Genomic DNA, 26,843 nt, shown 5'->3' with positions numbered 1-26,843 from the left:
GAACTAAAACGGGGGGGGGGGGGGGGGGGGGCGAGCACCGGGAGACGCCGACGGCAGCAGCAGCAGCGAGCACCGGGAGACGCCGACGGCAGCAGCAGCAGCAGCAGCGAGCACCAGGAGACGGCGATCAGGCGGCGGCGGCAGCGGTGGCGGAGGCGGCGAACACCGTGCGGCGAGGATCGGGCGGCGGGCAGCAGTGACGGCGGACGGAAACACGACATCAATGGCCGAGGCTCTTCCAAATCGACGATACACCCTGAGTGTAGCCCAGGCAGTGTAAGTCCTTGACTCGGAACTGAGGGGATCCAACCCTCGAATGACGGATTTCGCTCGCAAATGACTGCACCTTTATATGCATCGGAAGTACAACAGCGCATGCGCTACATGCAATGCGCACGAGCTCAATCATTCCTGCCGCCCTCTGGCTCAAAAAGAGTTGCAGTGCCTCCGGTGGTGAATACTGTTGAAAATGATATAGCGTTACAAATGATTATTCATAGCCGGCCGATTCAGATGTCGTTGTTTCTTCATGTCTTATAAAACAGGATTCCACGTTTTACTTAGCGGGTATCCATTATCACTGTTAATAATATTATCTGCTAGTCTGATTTCGACAGATTCTTTTAGAACACAATCCCAATACCGAGAAGCATTTGCAACTACTTGCGCCTCATTGTACAGCATCCTGTGTCCCTCTGTGAGGCAATGCTCAGCCACCGCAGATTTATCTGGTTGTAATAATCGCGTATGACGATAATGCTCAATACGCCTGTCGTTGACCGTACGAACAGTTTGACCAATGTACATTTTCCCGCACTCACACGGTATTTTGTTACCGCCACACTTCCTAAAACCTAAATCATCTTTGACAGAGCCAAGCAGTGCTCGAATGTTAGCTGGTGGACGACAAATACATCTGGTCTCATATTTCTTCAAAAGTTTACCTATCTCGGCGGACACATTCCCAGCATACGGATGAAAAGCCACAGACCTAAAGATGTCTTCAGAGTGTTCAGGTAGAGGTCCAAACTCAAAAGCACGTCGAATTTGTCGGTCCGTATGGCCGTTATTATTGAAAACGTCCTTAAGATGTTGCAGCTGCTGTGGTAAATTTTCAGCATCCGAGGCAGCATATGCTCGATTAACCAAGGTCCGAAGGACTCCTGGACGTTGAAAAGGTGGATGGCAACTGGTAGCATGTAAATACCTGTAGGTATGAGTCGGTTTCCTGTAAACACTGGCCGGCCGGAGTGGCCGCGCGGTTAAAGGTGCTTCAGTCTGCTGCGACCGCTACGGTCGCAGGTTCGAATCCTGCCTCGGGCATTGATGTGTGTGATGTCCTTAGGTTAGTTAGGTTTAAGTAGTTCTAAGTTCTAGGGGACTTATGACCACAGCAGTTGAGTCCCATAGTGCTCAGAGCCATTTTTTTGTAAACACTGTGTCCAAGAGTTCCGTCTTCTTTTCTGTAAACTAGTACATCCAAAAAAGATAACTTTTCGTCCTTTTTGATTTCCATTGTAAATTTTATGTTCCGATGAAGACAATTAAAAAGGTCCAATAACCAGTGCAAAGAGTCTATTCCATGTGGCCAAACAAGAAACATATAGTCAACATATCTCAGAAAACACGAAAGCTTTGAAAAAGATGTGTTTAGGTCCATATCCTCAAAGTCCTCCATAAAAAGATTAGCGACTATGGGGGATAAAGACTCCCCATAGCCACACCGTCGGTTTGTTCAAATAACTAATACGCCGGGAAAGTCTACATACTCACAACATTTGTTTTATTTAGATAGCTTTAAGAGTTTTCACACGAAAATTCGGATGTATTACTCGCCAGCATGTTTTCGTATTATTTTTATTAAATTAAATATATGAAATTTTGGAGAGGATGAATTTTAATTAATAATTCGGCGACGGCAGAAGAGTGATGCAGGTGGGTATTTTGGCGCCCAAATCGGATGCAGAAATGAACCCATCGTGTGCGGTATATAGGTGTACTGAGTATTCCTATGAGGTGCGGTGTAGTACCAACAGCAGTAATGATGGAGAAGGTACTGTGGTTGGTACTATGGAAGAAGAAGAGGTAGCGATGAGGGCGTCTGTTGGAGGTAATAACGTTTTTAATACATCTACATTTGAAATAAGCAGGTTACTGATGGGCGCATCTGATTTAACTTTAAAATTTTGAATGAAGTTAATGTAGAAATTCCATGAAATGCTGAACTGCTCCCAAGAACAGAACATAGTACTGTTTGGAGTATTGAATTGGTAGGTGAGTAGATGCTATGGTTACTGTCATTGATACCACTGAGCGCGGAATTAGTGTATTTTTTCCCAACAGAGGGAGGTGCCCTGAAAGCTCAGGACAAAAATATTGACACAGACTGGATAGCGAAAGATAGCAGAGAATTTAATGTTGGATAGTGGAGATCATGTGCAATAGTGAATAAGGATACATTCCAAAAAGAAAGGTGAAAGAATGGAAGTAAAGGTAGAGAGATATTAGTGAATAAAGATAAATTCCAAAAAGAAGAAAGGGAAACTGAGAGGTGAAAGAATGGAAGTCGAGTTACAGAGATATTCAGTTGATTGCTTAAAGGCGATTGGTGTGACTTATAGAAGCAATATTTTTAGGGAGGGAATTAAACGAATTTTAGTAGTCAATGTTAACAATGATAAAACATGTGCTCTCCTGGATTCAGGCAATTCAGGCAGCAGGATCTCAGCTGTACCCTATTTTCATATGGAAAGCATCAAGCATCAGAAACATTTAATCGGATCAGAATTTAGATTGCAGTGGGTGGGCGAAGCAAGCCTACAACTAATGAAATGCTAATAGAATTTAAATTTGAAAATATGTATATCACCATCAGCTGTTTTACTGTTGGTGGTTTTCTGAAAACATAGTTTTTGGCAAAGACTTTCTTGCTTAATAGATGAAATCATAGATATGCAAGGATGAGGTGCCTCGGATTCGAGAAGGAAAGAAATCGGGTCTGTGTGTTATCGAAAGATATTCTCGTAGGGCAAAGACGTTGCAGACGTGGATTTGCAAAGATTACATATATTGTATTAGCATTGACTTAACTGCGTCCGAACAGGCCTTGGAAGACCCTACGGTACCGACCGGCAGCCGTGTCATCCTCAATCCACAGGCGTCACTGGATGTGGATATGGAGGGGCATGTGGTTAGCACACTGCTCTCCCGGCCGTACGTCGGTTTATGAGACCGGAGCTGCTACTTCTAAATCAAGAAGCTCCTCAGTTTGCCTCACAAGGGATGAGTGCACACCGCTTGCCGACAGCGCTCCGCAGACCTTGTGGTCACCCATCCAAGTGCTAGCCCAGCTCGATAACGATTAACTTCGGTGATCTGACGGGAACCGGTGTTACCACTGAGGTAACTTGGCAAAAGTAATCGACGCCTTGCTATGCTATATGTCATCCCACACCACTGGTCAAAACTAGCAACAGCCGGACTAGGGAATTACCTTTCCGTGTGTAGGCTGCTACAAAACCGTTACACAAGCCGCGGCTTTTGAAGCGGTACTGCGGCCGGTAAGCATGGACTGGTAATGAATGGTGCCGCATTGCTTTCATCAATGAATCGCAGTTCTGCATTACTCTGAATGACCGTCGTTGGCCAGTTCGATGGCTAACTGGGATGAGGTGCAATTCTTCCAATGTTCTGAAGAGGCACAACGGTGTTACTTATGGCATCATGGTGTGGAGAACTATCGGATATGACTTCAGGTCACGACTGGCTCTGTTTGAGGGACCTATGGCGGCACAGTGGTACGTTATGTACATACTGCGTCCTCGTGTGTCACTGCGTGCCGTTTTCAAGAGGACAATGCTCGCCCACACAGGGCACCTGTCTCTGTGAACTGTCTGCGTGATGCTGAGTACTGCCGTGACCAGCAAAATCCTCAGATCTGTACGCGATAGAGCATGTGGGGCGCTATCTCGGACGTTAACTCCAGCCCGGGAGCAACGACCAGTTACAACAGTCGTGGTCCAGCTTGTCTCAGAAGAGGGTACAACAGCTGTATGAGTTAATAATCGAATCACTGCATGCATTCATATCAGTGGGGTGTGTCGCGGGGGGGGGGGGGGGGCGGGGGGGGGGTGCAAATTCATACTGAGAAGTGGGCTCGTATTACCAACTTCTTTATAAAGTTGACTCGATTTTATAGTCACTAAAGTAACACCAAATACTCCCTCAGCTCTTGAAGCTTCGTTTCGTTTCCTCTTTACCCGTCTTGGTGCTTCTCTCTAACGGTCAGGCATTGAACATATCGCCATGTACAACAGTATTAAGTAGTACAAGTACGGTACTGGTTTAAGAAAAAAAAAATCTATTTACTGTTGTTTATATTTTATCACCTGTGATTATTGTACGTTTTAATTTACTGTAGGCAAGGTAACTTGAATGCATTTGGATTTTTTTCTGGGTCACTACAGAACAAAATGAGCCCTGAAACCCTCAGTAAATAAATAAACCCACATGAAATCTAAAAACTATTTGTTTTTACTTGTAATCGAGACACTAAATAGCAAAACCAAAAACCTCGTTCCTAAAAGAACGCGCTAACTGATCTTAAAATAAGGACAAACAACGACATTGGCCCTATACCCAACTCTACAATGAAATAAATGCAAATGATGCACGACACTCTTCTCTCTCGACACCCGCACACTAAACTGCTCTTCTTTTTCAATATTTACAGGACTTGAAACTTTCGCAACACAGTTGTACCCACAAAAACATCCAAATAAATTGAAGGTGTCTTGTGTATAGTAAATTAGAACATACAACAGTCATAGGTAAGAAGAATTTACACAGCCGTAAATACATTTTTTCCTTCTTAAACCTTTAGTTGTACTACTTAACACTGACTGACGAAGCAACAAGAAGGAAAAAAGGAAACGAGCTCTACGGACTGAGAGGTTATGTCGTGATACTTCAGTGATTGCAAAATCAAATTAAATTTAGAATGAACTTGACAGTATGAGCTTAAAACTTCCTGGCAGATTAAAACTGTGTGCCCGACCGGAACTCGAACTCGGGTCCTTTGCCTTTCGCGGGCAAGTGCCCGCGAAAGGCAAAGGACCCGAGTTCGAGTCTCGGTCGGGCACACAGTTTTAATCTGCCAGGAAGTTTCGTATCAGAGCACACTCCGCTGCAGAGTGAAAATCTCATTCTTGAAACATCCCCCAGGCTGTGGCTAAGCCATGTCTCCGCAGTATCCTTTCTTTCAGGAGTGCTAGTTCTGCAAGGTTCGCAGGAGAGCTTCTGTAAAGTTTGGAAGGTAGAAGACGAGATACTGACAGAAGTAAAGCTGTCAGGACCGGGCATGAATCGTGCTTCGGTAGCTCAGTTGGTAGAGCACTTGCCCGCGAAAGGCAAAGGACCCGAGTTCGAGTCTCGGTCGAGCACACAGTTTTAATCTGCCAGGAAGTTTCATATCAGCGCACACTCCGCTGCAGAGTGAAAATCTCATTCTGGAAGTATGAGCTTACTTCTCAGTGTGAAATTGCACCCCCTCTGATATGGATGCGATATAGTGATTCGATTGTGAAGGACGTAATAGAGGCGCTGTTCCCTCTCCTGAGAGAAAATCTGGCACATAACTGTTGTAATTCGTTCTTGCTATCCTGGATACTGACATTGGAATGGAGTTGACGTCTGAGCTGGTTCTACGCATGTTCTTTCACGTACAAAGCTGACGATTTTGCTGGTCATGGCGACGCGATTCATTACCAGTCCATGCCTACTGGCCACAGTACCGCTCCAAAAGCCGCGATTTGTGAAACGGTTTGAAAGGCAGCCTACACACGGAAAGGTTGTCCGGCTGTTGCTTGTCTCCGACCAATGGTGCGGGATATCATGTAGCGTTGAGGCAAGTGCAGATGTGAACGGATTACGATGTTTTGGTGCACCGCATGACGTTCCCTCTTGTAGTTGTCACACTTGGTCCCAAGAACCATGACAACGAGTGTGCCTGCCCTCACACTCCCATGCAGTTCTTCAATGGCTCTCTCTCAGATGCTGATAGCGCTGTCTCAGACGAGTACGCGGCATCTCAGTGACCTTCAAAGTCATCATTCAACATCTGACACACCTCATATACTCTACCAAGCCTTGTAACAAATCTAAACACAAATAACAGTAATGAAGTCGCGTGGTCATTATACATGTCACAGAGAATTGAAACTCTAATCATTTATACACCCGCCGATGAGAAGTACTCGTATGAAATTGCGCTGACATCCGACCGTGTTTTCCAGGTGCTTCACTTTTTTAGTCAGGCAATGGTAATACAAGATGTAATCTTAGCACGCGTGCAACGTCTTTGCTCTACGAGAATGTCTTTCGATCACGCACAGACCCGATTTCTTTCCTCCTCGAATCTGAGGCATTTCATCCTCGTATTTCTGTGACTTCATCTACTGTTTTCACCAAGCCACTAACAATAAAATAACAAATGGGAAAATACATATTTCCAAATTTAAATTCTATTAGCATTTCATTAGTTATAGGCTTGCTTGGCCTATCCACAGCGGTCTTAATTTTGATCACAAATGTATCAAATGGCTCTGAGCACAATGGGACTTAACATCTGAGGTCATCAGTCCACTAGAACTTAGAACTACTTAAACCTAACTAACCTAAAGACATCACACACATCCATGCCCGAGGCAGGATTCGAACCTGCGACCGTAGCAGTCGCGCGGCTCCGGACTGAAGCGCCTAGAACCGCTCGGCCACGACGGCCGGCTAATTTTGATCCTAGTTGCGTGTTTCTACTGCTTGATCTCTTGGTTATGAAAATAGGACACAACTGAGACCGTGCTGCCTGAATTGCCTGAAGCCAGGAGAACTCAGGCTTTTTTATTGTTAACACTGATTTCTATAATTTACTTAGTTCCTTCTCTAAATATCTTTTTCTCCGCTTCCGTAACTCAGATCTGTCACCTTTAAACAGTCAGTTGAATATCCCTCTATCTCGATTTCCGTTTTTCACCCCTCAGTTTCCCTTGTTACCTTTGAATTTATCTTCCCATCAGGTTCATGCAAAAGCTTTGTTCACGAATTCACATAACCGCCAATTTGCAACATTAAATTCTCTGTCATCTTTCGGCACCCACGCTGAATCAATATTTTTGTCCTGAGCTGTCAGGTCACCTTCCCTCATGGAAAAAAGATACACTGATATCTGCTCAGTGGTATCGATGGCAGTAGCTACATCATCGTCTCACTTACTATTCCGTCACTCCATACGTTATTATGATATGGTCTTATTTAATACAAGTCTTCATGCAAACGTTTGAGTTGATAGCACGCGCGCTCATCAGTATGCTGCTTACTGCAAATGCAGGTTTATTAACAACGTTACTACTTCCAGTCCATGGCCCCAATGTTAGCCCTCCTTCTTCCATAATACCAACAGCAATACCTTTACTATTACTACTACTGTTGCTACCGCACCTCATATCATCGGAAAACGCAGCACACCTACTTACCGCAAATGATGAATTCGCTTCTCCCTCCGATGTAGGAACGAAACTACCCACCTGAATTACTCCTACGCCATCTTCCCCTGTTCCCGAATTATTAATTAAAATGCATCGTCCCTATTATTCCATATCTTCAACAACAGTAATACGAGGGAGTGCTGAAAAGTAATCCCGAAGATTTTTTATGAGAAAATTCTTAAAGCTTTTTAAATAAAGCGAAAGTTACTGACATCCTACAATTTTAGCCTTCAGTTCTACATATTTGCAGCTGTCTGCTGCTAGAGGGCTGTAGCGTGTTAGATGGCGGTGTGTAACGTAACTATGTCGATGCGAGAGAAACAGCGAGGTGTAATCGAATTTCGGATCCGAAGAGTTCGTCCACGCATAGTTTACAATGGTAGACTAAAAACGAGCGTTGGAACATCTGGAACAATCCGAATCCTTCGGTTCACTATCATCGATGATCATCCATACAGTCCCGTCTTGGCCCCATCTGATTTTTATCTGCTTCCAAATCTTAAAGAATGCATTCGGGGACTTCACTTTCATAATGATGAAGCTGCGCAAACGGAGGAGAGCTTGTATTTTTGTCAACAAAGTCAAACATTCTACAGTGACGGGACTAAAAGCTTGTCTCTCTTTGGGAGAAATGTGTTCGTTGCCAGGGTGACTATGTTGAGAAATAAATATGTAGACACGAAAAATAAAGATGTGTAATGTTAATAACGTTTACTTTATATAAAAAGTTTCGAGAGTTTTCACATTAAAATTCGGAGGCATTAGTTTTCGGCACGACCTTGTAAAAAATATTAGTAATATATTTTTATTAGGTTGATCACGACCATCACAGTTGTTCTGATTGATATTCCCTGTACTGTAACGAGAGTTCTGAGCCTTCTTCTCGTCCATTTTGCGGATGAACAGGCCTATAATCGTCTCACCAACCTCTATCGCTCATACGCCTCACCTCCCCTGTTTATTAGATTCTACTGGTTTCAAACTTAATTCATTGTACAACTTCTCGATGAAATTCAGAATTACGTCTGTCGGATTTGTTGGATTATGCACCAAGTCCCAATCAAGATATTTTGTCAATCGTCATTTAAGGGACAAGATTTGGTACAACTCATCCGCAACTGAGAGGCATGATATACTCATGTTCAGAAAAAATCACCGTGAACGTAAAGAGATAGGACATTTATATTCACATAACTTGTACATTATTATGTTCTGTGGAAATAATTAGCATTCCAGTCATCTCGGTTCAGCATGTGTCCTGTTGCCTAGTAGGCACAGGGTCCGCCATGGTTCCTGATAACTTGTTGTGTGCGTGATGGCATCGATGCGTATAAGGCGTGAATGGCGTCCTGTGGTATTGCCATCTATACTGCCTTCACCTGGTTATATAACGTTCATCTGTGGTAATCGGTGTTGGTTCAGAGCGCGGCAGCCAACGTTTCACGATATCCCACACACTTTGGATTGGCGTCAAGTCTGGTGACCTGAAGGGCCAGGGCAAAAGTCTGACATCCTGTGACACCAAGAAGACACGTGTTCGTGCAGCAACACGTGATCGTGCATTGGTTTACTGAAAAAGGGCGTCTGGGGTTTTGTGCAGAACGAGTATGGCTACGGGTCGCAGGATGTCATTCACGTAGGACACACTCGTTACAGGCCCTGGACACGCACCAACTGTGGTTAATGGTTGTACCCAGAAACACCCGCACCTTAAGACCTCGAGTTGACCCTATATGTCTCGTGGGAATGCAGTCACTGTGATGCCGCTCCACCTGCCTGGGGCGAACCTAAATGTGGCCATCATTTTCAAACAAATGGAACCCTGATTCATCCGAAAACACTATCTGATGCCATTAGTGTCCACAGTGACGTCATTCCATACACCATTGCCACCTAACACATATCTGCACATTCGTCAAACATAGGCGGAGAAGTGGATGAAGCGCACGTTACCCATGCTGTAATAAACGGCGACGGACTGTCACGCCTGATAGTGTACGGTGTATTACACTATTTCACTGTTACGCCAGAGCCGAAGAGGATGCAGATCTGTCCCGCAATGCCATTCGGATGTCGTGTCGACCTTCTAGGGCGGTGGTCTGGGTGGTGTGATATGACCCATCTCATCGTGTTCTATGGCCTTCCGTGAACAATTCTGTACACACCCGCTGCACGGCCGAAACACCTGGTCCTACACGAGCAGCAATTTCCCTGACGGATGCATCACATTTTCTCATGCCAATACAGCGCTCCCTCTTTCCAACTCACTGATTTGACGGTACGGTTCGCGCATACGTCTGCGAGGCATCCTGCACGTCTGCTCAAGTCACACTGATCCATTACCTTCGGTTTAGAGCAACAACGAGAGCCGTGGGCGCATTTTACCGGTGGATGGTGTTGCGCCGCGATATCTATGTTGACCTTGAACCCCCGACCGACATAGTTCAAATGCTAATCATTTCTGCAAAACATACTAATGTACACGTCCTGTGAATATGAACGTCCTATCTTGTCGTTCAGGATGTTGTTTTTTCTGTATATGAGTGTAATTAATTTAGAGAGATGTTGAGATAAAATACACATAACTTTAGTTCGATTTACAGAAGTATGGTGAAGTGTAAATAACGCAAATACAGCGTAAGAGAAAGTATAGGAACACAAAGCCTGCCAAGAGTATATGTGAAGCGAAGTCTCTCAACATTAGCGTCTGCTAACAAAGAGAGGAGAAGCAGTGACTTGGAAAATATGTAAACAAAAGGCAGAAACACTAATGACCACAGACGATGTTTTATAAATAAAAGCGACACGCGTCTGGTATAAAATTCCGTTCAATTAAATTGCAGAAAGCTTAAGACGGAGAAACCAATAATTGATTTAGCAGCTACTGCGGAATATGCTCATGCAAACAAACGTATTGTAATCATTTACTTGTCTGAACATGCACATCACGTCTACCAATTTCCGTCCCGTTCGGGTAATTCCTTCGTGGGGCGTCTTTCCTCTGTCGTAGAGTGTATAAGTTTATGTGTTAGGCAATCTTTTCTGGAGATATATGTCTGGAATATATCCTCGAACAGAAGTAAAACGCGGACGATAAGCAGTTCAGACAAGCTGTTGTTGTAGAAGAATGCTTAAGATTAGATGAGTAGATAGCGTAACTGAAACGAGGTAGTGAAAATAGAAATGTCTTGCACAAGTGGAATAAAAGAAGGAATCTGTTGATAGGACACATGAGGGATCAAGGAATTGTTAGTTTTCTTTTGGAGAGAATGTTGGTGTAAAAATTGTAGTGGGAGACCAAGTTGCCAGGTTCAAATCGACGTATGTCGCAGTAGTTATTCTGAGATGAAGAGCTTATACAGAATCGAGCAGTTACAGTGAACATAAGCATTAACCAGACGGGGGCTCTCCGCCAATTTAGCTGTAATCTCTTGTATATGGTTTCTTCCATATAATGTGATTTTCGAGGAGTCTTTCACTGTCGCATGTTACACCATCATGTACCGGGAGTTAGCTTTCGACGCTGCGAATCTCCAGAGTCAGGGTCCACAGAAACATGCTTGTCTCTCTGCCATGTAATTTGTGGCGTGCTGAGGACTCATCTGGCACGGCGAAGATCTTACCTAATGGCTCACAGATATATAGATTTTTTATCAGTGTTGTGGTTTTTCTCGTTCGCCACAGACATAGCAACTTATCTGCAGCACTCTGATTCAGTTACCCACAGTAACTGAACTAGTTAAACGACTGCAATCGTCTCCCCTGCATTTGCTCTCGAAGTATCAGTATCACCCGGATGAAAGTGCTCTCAGTAGACAACCATACCGATCCAGAAGATCAGTGCCTACAGGTCTCCGTTGACGGAGTTTCGCACGTGTCTGATCTTCTTGATCAAGTTGCATTGATATACGCTAAAATCCAGTGTTTTACACATATGGTGCACAAATATTTCTCTTTAGGACATAGATATGACTACGTAAGTAATGTTCAGTACCGTATTACCGCATCAGACTAGACGACAGCAACACTATTTTTACTCCATGGTTACTATACCTGATTCAGATGTTAAATTTCTAGAATTTTAAATAATCATAAATAGATGTTTAAAGTACATCTAAAATGTGACTCACCTAATAACTTGATGTCACTTATTAAGTCAATCGTTACACAACGTACCACGGTTTCCATTCATGCGAATTTTTGTTTCCTTGGAAATACAGGACTTTGAAGATCATTCAAAACCAGACGTCAAAAATAATTTTTGTAGTTTCTGAATAGACACCACGCTTAAAATGGATCATGGCTTCAGAAGAAACATTAAAGCTATCGTCTGTGGTACTCACAAAAGTTGTCTCTTCTACGCAGATGTGGATGGATCTGAAACAAAGGAAAAGAAAAAAATAAGATACCGTATCTTCTGTTTCACTGCATTTGTCAATGTAGAAAGTCTTTATGACTTCTGATTTAAATCTTATGAACTACGAGAAACAGTTTCATTTTTCATAAAAAACATTCTTGTTACTACTAAAAATTGATTTTGTTACCTTTTTGGCATACGACATTGGTGAACTTTTAATCAAATACTCATAAAAGTATTTGACCAGAAGTTCTGTTTAGATTACAACCAGAGCAACAAAATCCATTTCTATGGTGGGTAAACTTTTAGTAGTACGCTAAAGGAAATAAAACAGGTTTCATAAAATCTTGATATGAAAACCTTCCAAAACTTGGCGATGAAAGCCGAACTAGTCTCCTAGTATTAGCCGGCCGGAGTGGCCGTGCGGTTCTGGGCGCTACAGTCGGGAACCGAGCGCCGCTACGGTCGCAGGTTCGAATCCTGCCTCGGGCATGGATGTGTGTGATGTCCTTAGGTTAGTTAGGTTTATATTAGTTCTAAGTTCTAGGCGACTGATGACCTCAGAAGTTAAGTCGCATAGTGCTCAGAGCCATTTGAACTATCTCCTAGTATTATGATAATGAGCAATTCTGCAGTCATGGAGCATAATTAAAGTGGCGGAAATCATGTCATTCGCTTCAATGACCACCATATTTTGGATGAAACGAACACTTACTGTACTCATTTATTTACAGAGGTAAGCAATGATCATGTTAAGAAGTCAGCCGATAGCAAGAAGATTCATCAAGGCTGTGGGTACCACTACTACGGGAAACCTCAAATGCACCAAATAATCGAAATACGAACACAACAAGTGTTGACAATGAAAGCAGTGCATCAGTTCCAAATCTGTCCGCAGAGAATGAGTACTTGTTAATGGTTGATTGTCCTTTCACAAAGTAGCCATTAGTGCTGAAAAATCTACAGTAAATGGAAACTGTTTTTGTAGATAATAATTCATTCTAAGACAGCGAATACCCAAAGAATTTGACCTGTTCAGTTTATTGAACCATTACATTCTTCACAACACACAACTCGAGTGATTCAGAACTCAGTTGATGTACAGAGCACGATATTTCAGTAAATGATAAAGATACAGAAATGTGGCGCCCACGTTGGTCCAGCAGACCCTTGGTCGGTGTCCAAAAATATCATTACGGCAGTTTCGTTTAGTAAATAGTTTTCTAAAAACATGTACACGTGAAAGCAACGTAAGCAATTTCTTTTCAAAAAATGTGCAAATGTGTGTGAAATCTTATGGGGACATAACTGCTAAGGTCATCAGTCCCTAAGTTTACACACTACTTAACCTAAATTATCCTAAGGACAAACACACACACCCATGCCCGAAGGAGGACTCGAACCTCCGCCGGGACCAGCTGCACAGTCCATGACTGCAGCGTCTGAGACCGCTCGGCTAATCCCGCGAGGTGCGAAGTCTGTCAGCGAGTGAGTTAGAAGATGGCAGAATCATCCTTCTCTGAGACATATATTTGTCATATTGCAACACATCGGTTTTTCCGGACATTCTGCTACGCTAGAGATGTGTATGTTGAAACAGTAGAAACCAGTTCGATGGGAGTAAACCCATACGATATTGGACACATTGTTGTTCTGGTGCTGGAGCATACAACAAGTGTTGACCTGTTTACACAGAAATTTTGGCATATTCCATGGACTGGGCGGATGGTAGGAGGGCCACTGAGCGGTCTTCAGTTTTCGACAAACCAGAGGCCTCAGATTGTGGGTATATGAATTCTGTTCCTGCAGTACGGAGTTAATAAAATATAGTATTTTTGAACATGCTCGCAATAATCTGTCGTATATGTGGAAGACCATATATATTACTTCAGCACCACAATTATACGAGGGTTGTAACTTTAATAGTGGCAACTATGTATTTACAGCTCGTACAAAATAGTTACGTGTTTCAAAGTTTTACTAACCTTCAGAGTAGTCACCAGCATTGGGTTTAACCTGTTGCCAGCGATGTGGAAATCGTAGGATACTCTTAGCAATGCCAGTTGTGTTGATAGTTCGGCGGCTCGGTCTATTACCCGACGAATTTGTAGCAGTTCTGAAGCGAATGCCGTGAAGTGGTTCCTTCAGTTTAGAAATCGAGTTGAACCTACAAGGGCTTAAGTCAGGGGAGTGCAGTAAATGGTATAGCACTTAGCAGCCCCATCAGTCAGAAACATCAGTAACAGCTTGCACTGCACGTGCTTGAGCATTGTCGTGCAAAATGATGGTCAAGTCCTGCAGAAAGTGTCATCACTTCCGTATCTATGCTGTTCATTCTGGGAACACAACCTACGACCAGCTCAGAGACAGAAGTGATGACACTTTCTGCAGGACCTGACCATCATTTTGCAGGACAATGTTGAAGCACGTACAGTGCAAGCTGTTGATGGTGTTTTTGACTGATGGACCTGCTAAGTGCTATACCACCTACTGCACTCCCCTGACTTAAGCTCTGGTAAGTTCAACTCGATTTCTAAAGTGAAGGAAACACTTCACGGCATTCGCTTCAGAACTGCTACAAATTCGTCAGGTAATAGACCGAGCCGCTCGAACTGTCAACACAACTGGCACTGCTAAGAGTATCCTATGACTTCCATATCGCTGACAACGGGTTATACACAATGCTGGTGACTAGTTTGAAGGTCAGTAAAACTTTGAAACACGTATCTATTTTGTACGAGCTGTAAATAAATAGTTGCCACTATTAAAGTTACAACCCTCGTACAAGATGAAGCAGTTAAAAGTAGCCCGCCTCCCCTTTGAATGCGAATGCAGTATTTCGACTTCTGAAATAGAGTAAACAGCTACAACAGTGGACAGTTTTATGCAATAATCGATTGTCAGAATTCTTCTGTCAGCATTTCCAGTTGTGTCATCAGCGAAGTTAGACATTTCTGTTTGCCGGCGAGAGTGGCCGAGCGGTTCTAGGCGCTACAGTCTGTAACCGCGCGACCGCTACGGTCGCAGGTTCGAATCCTGCCTCGGGCATGGATGTATGTGATGTCCTTAGGTTAGTTAGGTTTCAGTTGTTCTAAGTTCTAGGGGACTGATGACCTCAGAAGTTAAGTCCCATAGTGCTCACAGCCATTTTTTGAACATTTCTATTTGTGATTACAAAGTGACTTTCTCGATAGATGAAAGAATTTAAATTGTGGAAGCATATGTGAAAACAGGTTCGATTAAGGGAACGCAAGAAAATTTGGGGGTCAAGTATACGGACAGAGGACTGCCAGAAAAGAGAGCAATACAGAGTCTGTGTAAAAATTGGCACCCTACGGATGCAAAATGTAAAACGACAAAGAATTTCTTCATTTCGCATACCAGAAGTTATTGCGATATTCGCCGAAGAATTATTCAGACCACAAAGAAGGATACACCCAAACTGGCCCAAAAGGTGCAAGTAAGTAAGAGGAGTTGCCAGCGGATATTGAAAACTATTAATTTGAAGCCATATTGCGTGACTGTTGTGCAGCAATTATGGGCAGATTATAGTTAGAAAAGTGTAGATTACTGCACCTGGCTGTTGAATAACACCAACGATAGTTTGTTAGACACTTTCCATTTCATCATCAGTGATGAAGCGTTGTTTCATCTTCCCGGTCATATGAATTTGCAGAACACGAGATACAGGGCAATGAAGAACCCTAACAGCGTGTTCAACAGCTCCTTGATGAAAAAAATCTTCGTTTAGTGCGGTGTTACAGGCATAATCGGACCGATATTTTTGACACTACCCTCAACTCGGTTGCACATATGGAAATTTTTTATCCACTTTCTTCTAAACTCACTTAACGTGAAAGATAATACTGCTTCTTCCTGCAAAATAGGGCAACGTGCTGCACGTGTAAGGTAGCCCTGGAACGACTCCATGATGTCCTTACTGAGGGACTAACTGTTGACAAAAACTTATGGCCACCACGTTCGCCTGATCTAACCACATGTGACTTTTCCTGTGAGGTCACTTAGAGAGCAAGGTCTACGAAATAAATCCACACAATAAACAGGAACTGAAAGACAACATTAGCCGTGAAATTGCCACCATCGATGTCCGAACTCTACGCCTCGTGTAACTGAATATGCTTATACGTGCACAGCTGTGCTTTGATGTTGCAGGGGGTCATTTTCAGCAACTTCTATAAATGTATTATTCACTGTCTTTTTCATTGTAAATGAATGGTAAGTCCATCTATGCCCTTCGTTTCTGTAATTTCATTGCATTTCCTTTATACTTACACGGGCTACTTCTATCTGCGCCAACCTGCAGCACACACACCAAGTAGGATGGATTGGGGCGACACTGGATACAAAATATAGGCTCTTCTGCCATGTACTGAGTGGATTCTGAGCACCACTTGCTGCATCGTGGAGGTGTTTCCATCGAGTCACAGCTATCGCCTGTGATCTACAACGCTTGCTACTGCTCTCACTTAGGCAAACGTATGACTGTTTACTGTTGTGTGTGTTTCCGTAGAGAATGTTGCTTTGAACGGTGTATTACACGTAGCGTCTTTCTTGAAAGGCACTTTGTGTAAACAATTCCTGTAGCGAAAACTTTATTACACATTCCAGCTAGGAGGAGCTGTTTACGTTACTTGCATTTGTTAATTGTTAACAACGCAATTACCCGTAGCAAATCTAAATCATAAAAACTAATTAAACTAATGCACTTTGAAACGAACTAGTTATACGCCTTAGCGTGGTACTGTTGAGATTTTCTTAGCACACACCGCTCACAGTTGCCATGAGGAAAATTTACTCCACACACTCAGTATTGGTAAGTTGGTGAGAATATTTAACAACCGCAGTATACAAGCACTTTCTCGGAGCACGTAAATTCGCTCGAATCCTAGACACCTAGTCACCGTTCTCAAATATACTGAGATGTTCGTAACACGTAATCCAAGACCAGATTCATACTCGAAACAAAATCAGTCACACAGCAGAATAAGTAGTATATTCCTGTATCAAAAGTCCTAGCCTGGCAGCAGTGTTCACACTCTCAGCATTCCTGGCTGATAACGTAGTAAAATAAGTGCACTACTCGAAAGGAAATACGGTAAACCACTAAGGAGTCATAGTTTACATGGAGATGTAATTCCATTCGTTAGCAAGTAACCAGTTTCCGCTTAAAACTCATCAGAGTCTTCTCTCACTTCCAGACCGCACATTTCTCTCCCAATCTAGAGATTTCGAGGCTAAAATAAATGCTCCTCTCTTTCAACCGCCGCGACAGGGCTAGTATTACGCAACACGATCAATACACGCGAATACGTCTTTCAATAAATCGCGACTGCCGATTTTGACAGGTTTTTTTTTTTAAAGAGTTTTAAGACTGAAACTGCTTGTGGTCACAATCATTTTTCAACAAAAATATATCAACCAACGCAATTATTTCGTACGAAAGGCTGGACGTGTAGCGTGAGAACATATGCTATAAAAGCAATGCCGATTCGTTTTCATGACTGCAAGTTTCGATAGCAGCGATTCGACTCTAGGCTTACACCTTCAACATAGCACCTGAAATCAATAAGAAATAAAACGATTGTGTAAGTATTCATCGGCAATGTTTTTAAAGTACATTATAATCACTTTTATTACTTCATCAGTTATTCAGTTGAGACCACGGCTGAACTGATGGGACTGACCCCTTAATAAATTATTTAATACCTTCCTCTGAAGTATTTAAACGAAAACACGTACCATCTTCCAAACAAACAATAATATTTAAAAATAATAATACGCTAATTCTATTAATGGGAATTTTTATAGAGGTTAGCTAGGAACGTTGACAGGGGCATTTTCGGTAACGTGCATTAGCACATTTCATCACAGACGGTACAGTTAGCAGCTCTGCGTCCCCTTCCTCTCAGGCCATTTAGTACCGACCGGCCGCCGTGCTATCATCTTCCAATGGCGTCATTAGAATGCCGTATGGTGTATCATGGGGTCACCACACCGTTTTCCCTGCCGTTGTCAGCTTCCCCGACTTAAGAATCGCTACTTCTCACTCAATTAGGCATCACGAAGCCTCGTTCCACCATGTTCCAGTCTTTCTACTAAGGAAGTATCCCTGGTAGTACTGTGAATTAAATCCAGATAAACCGCAGAGCAGTCATACGTTCTGATCATTTAGCTACGTAGCGTGAGGGCGGTGCGCTTAGTGCGTTTTTGTCGAGCGCCCCAGCGTTTTTCACGCACCATGCCTGGCATGTCAGACGGCGGAAGCTGTGTGCATTTCTGTAGCCCAGGCGATCTGCTTCAGTCATCTAATACCAATTACTCTGTTTCTCATCGACCATGGTGACAACCAAATTCCAGAGCGACCTTCCAGCTTATGTTGAAGTTGTTCTCACATCAGGCAAACCAGCAAATCTTGTTGCAGTAAGATATCTACGAGGGCGCATTGAAAAGTGATACCTCCGATTTTCGATGTGAAAAATCTTAAAGCTTTTTAAACAAAACCACGTTATTAGCACTGTATATATTTATGCATCACGTCTACTTATTTGCAGCCCCCTACCACGAGAGAGCGCCGAATTTTAGCGTGCAACATGGCGGTGTGTAACGTAACTGTGTCAGTGCGTGAAAGACAGCGTGCTGTAATCGAGTTACGAATTCGAAGAGTTAGTCCACACATAGAGCACCCTCCCTTTCAGCGTGACAATGCCAGACCAAACACGAGCGCCGGAAGATCTGGAACAATTCTACACCTTAGGTTCACTGTCATCGATAATCATTCATATAGACCCGACTTGGTCCTATCTGATTTTCATATATTTCCTGAACTTAAATAACGATTTCGAGGACTTTACTTTGATAGTGATGAAGCGGTGCAAGCAGAGGTGAGGTTTTGGCTCTGTCAACAAAGTTGGCCATTCTGCAGTGATGGTATCAACAAAGTGGTCTCTCGTTGGGAGAAATGTCTTCGTTGACAGGATGACTCTGTTGAGAAATAAATATGTAGACATGAAGAAGAAAGTCGAATTATTTTCTAAAAAGTGTCATTGGTCTTCAGTAACATTCCTTATTTCCATGCCAAAAACACAATCATATGCCAAAAGAGGTTCGCTTCAAAAGAATTCCAGAGTGACGATTAGTTTTCCAATACTTCTCCCAGAATCTGCAAACTCTCTCTCTCGTTCGATTGTAATGTTGACAATGCTTGGATCAGAACCCTGCCTTGTCCTCTATGCTCTACTGTTGACCTTGCTGACCAAAAACATATGGATTGCTTCGACAGATACAGTAGCGCTCAGACAGGATAGCCTATGGCCACTTTAATGTCAGGCGAAATGTATTCTTTCCTTGTCTCCTGATTCCACTTGTAGTGATTTATCACAGGCCGGTCATAAAATCGGTGAATACTTTATAGTGCCCTTTCAATAGGAAAAAAAAAACAGGGCGCCGGATTTTGACTTCCATAAATGGTGTTAACAGGAAATTAAATCGAGAAATCAGAAAGGTGAAGATTATTTTCACTGATATAGAAAAAGAAATTATGTGAATGCGTAGTGTCTGCTCTTTCGGACATGTCCGAAAGAACAGACACCACGCGGAATCCGCAGCTGTGATACATATTACGTAAACTGAAGGTGGAGGGGGCAGAAAGGAAAGAAAAGGGAAGGAACTGGTGATATCAGTTCCATCGGGACTTTATGCGGTATCAGCGGTGATGAGTGAAAATATGTGCCAGACCGGGCCTCGAAGTCGGGATCATCCACTTAATAGCGTTAACCATTGCGCCACCTGGACACAGAGGTGACGCTGGATGGAGTGTGAGTCGGTCGAGGAGCGTCGCGAAACAGTCCGCGCATTTGCGATCAGCAGTGTGTCCGGGTGGTGCAGTGGTTAATGCAACTGCCTAGTAAGCGGGAGATCCAGGTTTCGAGCCCTTGTCTGGCACTCATTTCCACTCATCGCCGCTGATTACTCATAAAGTCCCAATGCAGTTCATATCTTTCTGTTGCTTCCTTTTCTCCCTCCTGCACCTTCAATTTACACCACAGACAGAAATGCATGTAAGAAGAGGCGAGCTACTCTAATTCCATATATGTGCAATTACAAATATTCCACAGAAGAATCATATCACTCAGAGAATTAATTCCTTCTGAAATTCTTATCATGTTGATTGCTTGCTAAATGGTGAATATGCATTTAAAGTTTCTTAGTTAAAAAAAAATACTTACTCAGTCTCTCAACTTCAGCGATAACCATACTGAAAATTTCGTCGAAGACAAGGGAATTTAGTCGTAAAAATTAAGCACTAAACCCTAAAACTTACGATCACAAAGCTACTGTCTTAATTACTGCTGTACTGCAGAGTCTCAAATACGGGGGACGTGCAATACGTAATGCAACACTTTTTTTTCTATGTAGACTGAAGGAGGATCACTGCTGTCAGCTGCAGCGGGACATTAAGCAGAATCAGTGGCGACGAGCGAAAACGTGAACGGGACCGGGATTCGAACCCAGGTTTCCTGCTCACTAGGCAGGTGCGGTAACCACTGCGCCATCCGGCTTACAGCGTTATCGCACCTCCACGGATTATCTCGGCACACGACACGGCCGATCCACAGTCCCACAGAGCGCTACCTATTCGCAGTCCCTGTCCATTATACTCCAGTTCGCTAATCGGAGATTTCCATAGGAGATCGGACGTGTTTGTGCATCCGCGCTGAAGAAGGTGGATCCATTGCCCAGTTAAGCTTATCAATTACGTGAATGCGTGGTTTCTGTTCTGTCGGACATGTCTGAAAGAACAGGCCCCACGCATTCATATAACATTATTTTCTGAAAGCAGGTTGATTTTGTTCAGGATTCGAATATACCATATTATTTCCCACTCTTTTTACTACAAAACACTTCAGTGGGACGGCCTTACAACACCTTACCAGGAGACACTGTACGCCCGCACGGTACCACTCTGCTGGTTGACATCGGAGCCAGCGTCTTGCTGCATCTATAACCTTTCCATCAGCCACGTACTGCTGCCGGCGAAGTGCATCCTTCAATGGGCCAAACTGATGGAAGTTGGAATATATGACGTAGAGTGGATGAGGAAGAACAGTTCAATGAAGTTCTGTGAACTACTCTCGTGTGCGCAGCCTTGTGTAAGGCGTTGTGTTGTCAAGGCGAAGGAGAAGTTATTTTGCATTTTTGTGGAAACGAATAATGGAGTCCACACGTTCCAAAACTGCAGGTGTCGCAGCTGCGTGCGCCCGGCCGGCACGCGGGAAATCGGGTAGGTTTGCGCGATCTTGTTGCGATGATGGCAGACGCCTCAATCACCGGCTCACCAGCTTTTGTTCACTGCCAGGTCTCCATAGACATTCTGCAAGCGCCTGTGAATATCAACGATGCTCTGGTTTTCCGCCAAAGAAACTCAATGACAGCTCTCTGCTTGGAACGCACCTCCATTATTACAGACACCATTTTGAAGGCTATGTAATGGCGCCGCCACCAATGGGAACTTCATGAAACTATAGCGGCTGAAGTTCGAATATTCCTGTTGCATCACTTGTTGAACGACTCTCGTACGTAAGTTTCTATCTATCGCTTGCGTCTTGTCCCGCGTTTACGCAGGGTCGGCCATGGTTAATCGGATTTGGCATGTTAATTTTAATGGTGGCCGGACGCCCTTCCTGCCGCCACCCTGTACCCGTCTGGACGGAATTAGTGTACCCCAACTGTCTGTGTCAAGTGGAATCCAGGAAATAGTGTGAATGTCTTCAGATGTCTGCGAGCTGTGCAACTGAGGTGGAACGTCGGGACCAGCCCGGTATTCACCTAGTGGGATGTGCAAAACCGCCTAAAAACCACATCCAGGCTGGCCGTCACACCGGCTCTCGTCGTCAATCCGCCGGGCGGATACGATCCGCGCCGGCGCGCCTACACGAGTCCAGGAAGCAGCGCGTTAGCGCTCTCGGCTACCCTGGCGGGTGTCTCTCGTACGTAAGTGACACGAAGAATTCGCCTCTGCTATGAAATTTATAAAGATCTGTCAAGTTGTCACAATATAACACAATTAGCAGTGGCCGTATGGTAACACTGAACCTGGATCTACAACTATACTCACTAAGCTACCTGATGATGTGTCGCGGATTGTACTTTGTGGCCACTGTCACATCTCCCTTTACCATTCCAGTCGCGAATGCTCTACTGGAATATGGACTGGTGCTAAGCCTCTGTGTTATCTTGGATCTCTCAAATTTTACCTTCATGGTCTTCTCGAGAGATATATGTATGTGAATGCCATATATTAGTTGACTTTGTTATGAACGTATAATGTCGTAATTTCAGCAGCAAATACACCATGACGCAGAAAGTCTCCCCTGCTATGCCCTCCGCTGGAGTTGACTTACCATCTCAGGGACACTTTTGCGCTGACTAAATGAACCTGTAACGAAACTCGCTGCTGTTCCTTAGATCTTCTACGTTTCCTCAGTCAGCCCTATCTTGTGCTTGTCCCAAACTTATGAGCACTATTGGTATTGGTCGAACGAGACTTTTTTAAGCTGCCTTCTTTGGAGATAGTCTACACTTACTGAGGGTTCATCCAGTGCCTTGCTTTGGATTAGTTTTACGTAGTTTTTCAACTTTCAATGGCTCCGTTCACATACTAATAGACACTTAATGATAGTGACGATATGCAGTGATTCTTCTGCATTCGTGTGATGGTACAATAATGGGTCTCTCTGCCTACTTGCAATTCTGTAGCCACATTACACCAGGTAGAACTGACACACAGCCATTGAGTTACACAACGGTTTCTGCTTGAGTTCGGAGGTGGGCGCCGATTTATCCTTTGCGAATGTATGTTGAGTGGTCACCATGATATTTCCCTAGAATTACAAAAATGGTTCAAATGGCTCTGAGCGCTATGGGACCTAACTTCTGAGGTCATCAGTCCCCTAGAACTTAGTAATACACAAACCTGACTAACCTAAGGACATCACACACATCCATGCCCGAGGCAGCATTCGAACCTGAGACCATAGCGGTCGCGCGGTTCCAGATTGTAGCGCCTAGAACCGCTCGGCCACTCCGACCGGCCTAGAATTACAGGGCTGGTATCAAATGCCACTTTTTGGAGGACTGTAGAGCCTACTGCTGGCTAAGTAAATATATGATTCAACTGTGTGGGGATCATTGTTGGTAACTATTTCCAACTCCACATGGCAACGCTAAACCTACATCTACGTCTATACTCTTCAAGCCACATTATCTGGTCCCCTCTCCCAGCCCCACATACCTGGCAAGTATGGGTAGTATGCTCAACGTTGCGCCAGATACAGCTTGACAGGTGTTGCCACTCTTGAACAGTTGGTGCTTGAGATGGGGGCGCCATTTCGATTCGGTGTTCGGACAAAAGGTTGCTGGTGAAACGGTCCAGATCAGACACTTCTAGTCTGTCAGAGTCCACTCCACAGCATACCCTGCTGAGTCAAGGCACATCCTCTGCTGCCTTGGTACTGTAAGCTGTTGTTGCCATGGTAGTGGCCTCGACAGTGTATGATTATCTGGGGTCTCGGCCTGTCATAGCTGTCTTTCTGGGGATGTGAAGGGTCTTTTTGTGAGAGGCCAACTGTTATCGTTGAGGGCTGCTGGTCGTTCCCACTGGAGCAGAGGCTGCTGATCTCAAAATCGTCATGAAGTTGGGACTGCCTGCTGGGACGCAGACCATAGTCTGGAGATAAGACGTTGGGGTCCTCTGAGATGAGGCAGGGTGATAAGCCGCGCCCACCGTCAAGAGGCACCATGGCGCATCTTGTTGTAGTGGGCTTTGTGACTGCTATGGTCCTCTGGGAGACTTCGGAGTCGACGGAAACGCCACTGCTGTCTGAGGTGGAAGCTGTATGCACATTTGTCCACCCACTGCTTCCGTGGACCACTCTCATACTGATGATGACACTGCTGGCAGTCTGGAGATGTCACGTGATACGTACGCCTGCCTGAGATTATGCCCACCATTGTGGGGAACCTACTCCGATCTACACGAAAGCCTCGTGACCGAATTATCTTTCCAGCTGCGAAGCGTGGATGGAATTGCGAAACATGAGGCTGTTGTGGCGTCAGATAGCAGAGATGACTACGTGGTGGGGGGTAGCTAAAACTATGGTTTGATATTCCACGAAAATGGAAGTGGACCTACAAAGTAAAACTTTGTGAGAAAGTGCATATTGCAACGCCTTTTTCATCTGAGAACTGTAGGTCACTTCGAACTTTTACGCTTTTCCACTTATCTATAAATTAACAGAAAATGTTGGTAGGTGGTGACTACCTTGTGAAGGATAAAAACACATAAGAATAGTGGAGGCAAATGTTGGACATTTTCCGTAACTATTGCTTTGGATAGGACTTCTATTGCGAAAATGTTAGATGATGCCTTGGCTGTCGATTCCTCTGTTGGCGATTGTTATTTTGTACATACTTCGAACTTCTAAAATGATTGTACCACATTACACAGAAAAGCCTACAAAATCAGCGAGCAAAAGTTCCCTGATTCAATCGTTTGCGTGCTTGAGGAGAATGCCTTATGAGTAGCTGATTGCTGCTCTGAGCACTTCAAAATGGTTCAAATGGCTCTGAGCACCATGGGACTTAACTGCTGAAGTCATCAGTCCCCTAGAACTTAAAACAACTCAAACCTAACTACCCTAAGGACATCACACACATCCATGCCCGAGGCAGGATTCGAGCCTGCGACCGTAGTGGTCGCGCGGTTCCAGACTGTAGCGCCTAGGACCGGTCGGCCACTCCGGCCGGCGCTCTGAGCACTGCTGGCATGCCTTTATAAGGCGTTCTAGCTGTATGTCCCTGACTATAGCCTGCCAATAAATGTTCCGCCGTGCTATAGTTTTAGTTCTGGATGTACACCTAAATCACTAAACGGTTATGTAGTTACTTTATTCTAGAGCACGGAAAGAATCATCATGCGATAAGTGTTATTCTCTTTTTCTAGGTGTGGAAAACTTGGTGTAACTAATAACTCTGTAGGTAATTTTCGAAGTACAATGCATTCATTGAAACGCCCTACCTCATCCTTGTGAAACTTGGAGACAGGACCTCGTGGAACGTGAAACAATACATCAGTTTCAAAGTTACGGTTCTTTGGCTGGTAACGGATTGCGTATATCTAAGAACTGCAAAACCACGCCCATTTCTATAGTCACTGAGTCGTTCTAACTGGTAAGGAAGAACTAGGGACAAAAAGTGTAATTAGCAGTTTGTAGTCTATTAACAGAAGAAATTTCACCCTGTTCAAGTACATATTGAGCTTAATTACTGCATATGTAAACCGTAAAGCCTCCACTCCAACTACTCATCAGTTAACACTGGTGAAGCACAGTGTCTTTGAAATATACGCAGTGGAGTACTTTGTTCCATTTTGGTCTTTTTTGACAGGACTGCACCAAATCCATGTTTGGATGAATCTGTCGCGAGGACCAGTGGTTTCCCGGGGATTGTGACATCTCGTCTACTGCTTTCAAATGTAGCCCCATGGAAGGTAGTCCACATTTATTTATTAAATCCTTAGATATTAGTCCGATTATTGAAAGACTTGGCACTCTTTTGGGTTTCAGTTCAATATATCTGTTTGTAAAGCTTTAAACAACTTTTTCAGATTTTCCGTATGTTGTTGCTTTTTTTAACCTGTAACAATGACATCCAAATTAATGCAACACATGGAATGTTACTGATTAAATTGTTTTAAAGATCTTTGAGAAGTCGACACAGCTCTAGCCATACCGAATGGTAAACGTAGATATTTGTATAATCCAAATGGGAAGTTGTTCACTAAAAACTCTTGAAATTCTTGGTTTAATGGTATCTGTAAGTAAACGTCAAATCTGTCTAACAATCTATATTAATCACGTTAAAACAAAAGAACAAATCTTCCGGGCTTATTATTGGGAAAGGGTCTGTAACACCCTGGGGATTCACTGCTTTATAGTTTCCACATGGTTCAGTGGGGACTACCAAAATATTACCGTAACAGCCACTATTATAGTCTGCTCATGTAAACTGTCGAACTCCTCTTTAACGCCTTCGCGCAAAACTTGCAGCAATGGGCAGGCCCGTGTGAAAATCAGCGTGGTCGAAGGATGCATACAATGTTGTATTTCTTGCAACCTAGCGCAAAGGAGAAATTTCAGCAAAAGAGTCACACAAATTTCCTATTTCGTCATAATGACTCTCTGAAGATAATGTGGTTACTAATTCTTGAATAGAGAACTCAAACGTTTGGATTGCTTCTAGGTATGATCACCATATGACAAAATTGTTGTGTTATTTGCCCTTAAGGGAGATGATCCTCAAAACATATACATATTCCAATTACGTAATGAGACAGAGGCACCTGTACACACTTGTTACGTCATCTTGGACTGACGTAATGGTAATTATGTCAACAGCTTTTGTGGAGAAACAGTTATTCCATTTCATTGATTTATGATCTCATGTAGGTGCTGACTCTACTGTTCTTTGTCCATCTCTGTTCACAGAACACTTTTGATTAGACTGTCCTCCACATGGAAAACAAACTACGTCTTTAAAATTACACGGTATGCTTGGATATTAGACACAACACTGGGGGAACGACAGAATGTTGCCACGTTCCTTTGTGAAACAACTGACGTTCAAGAGAAACACTCGGGCTACTTTGTTTTTCTGCAATATTTTTGTTGCTGTTGTTTGCTTGCCACTCGTCACGCAAGTCCCGTGACTGGAGCTGCCTCGTCGCATGAGAAAACTTTTTCCAACTCAATTTAGCTGTGTTAGCAGGCCTGTTTACTTGTCCGGCGTGAAGTTATGTGTAATGTAGACAGTTTCTGTCACCTGGGAAATGCTCTTCCGCCGCCTATGAAAATAAGAAATAAAAAAAT

At 43.6% G+C, this 26,843-nt stretch overlaps 1 protein-coding gene and 1 non-coding gene across 3 annotated transcripts in view; both read right to left on the bottom strand.

Annotated features, from left to right (window-relative positions):
- LOC126470374 (GTP-binding protein Di-Ras2) overlaps positions 1-26,843 on the bottom strand; it is an 879,000-nt gene that overhangs the window by 366,704 nt on the left and 485,453 nt on the right. For both annotated transcript variants that reach the window (XM_050098197.1, XM_050098198.1), the window contains one exon: positions 11,885-11,918. The gene's annotated coding sequence lies outside the window, so the exon portion shown is untranslated. The remainder of the gene's footprint in view (positions 1-11,884; positions 11,919-26,843) is intronic.
- Positions 20,406-20,477, bottom strand: Trnat-agu (transfer RNA threonine (anticodon AGU)). The gene has a single exon. It is a non-coding gene; the product is annotated as a tRNA-Thr (tRNA).

The sequence above is a fragment of the Schistocerca serialis genome, chromosome 3 (assembly GCF_023864345.2).
Source record: "Schistocerca serialis cubense isolate TAMUIC-IGC-003099 chromosome 3, iqSchSeri2.2, whole genome shotgun sequence".
In the NCBI taxonomy this organism is placed as follows: domain Eukaryota; kingdom Metazoa; phylum Arthropoda; class Insecta; order Orthoptera; family Acrididae; genus Schistocerca; species Schistocerca serialis.
This window is presented reverse-complemented; position numbering and strand designations above follow the sequence as displayed.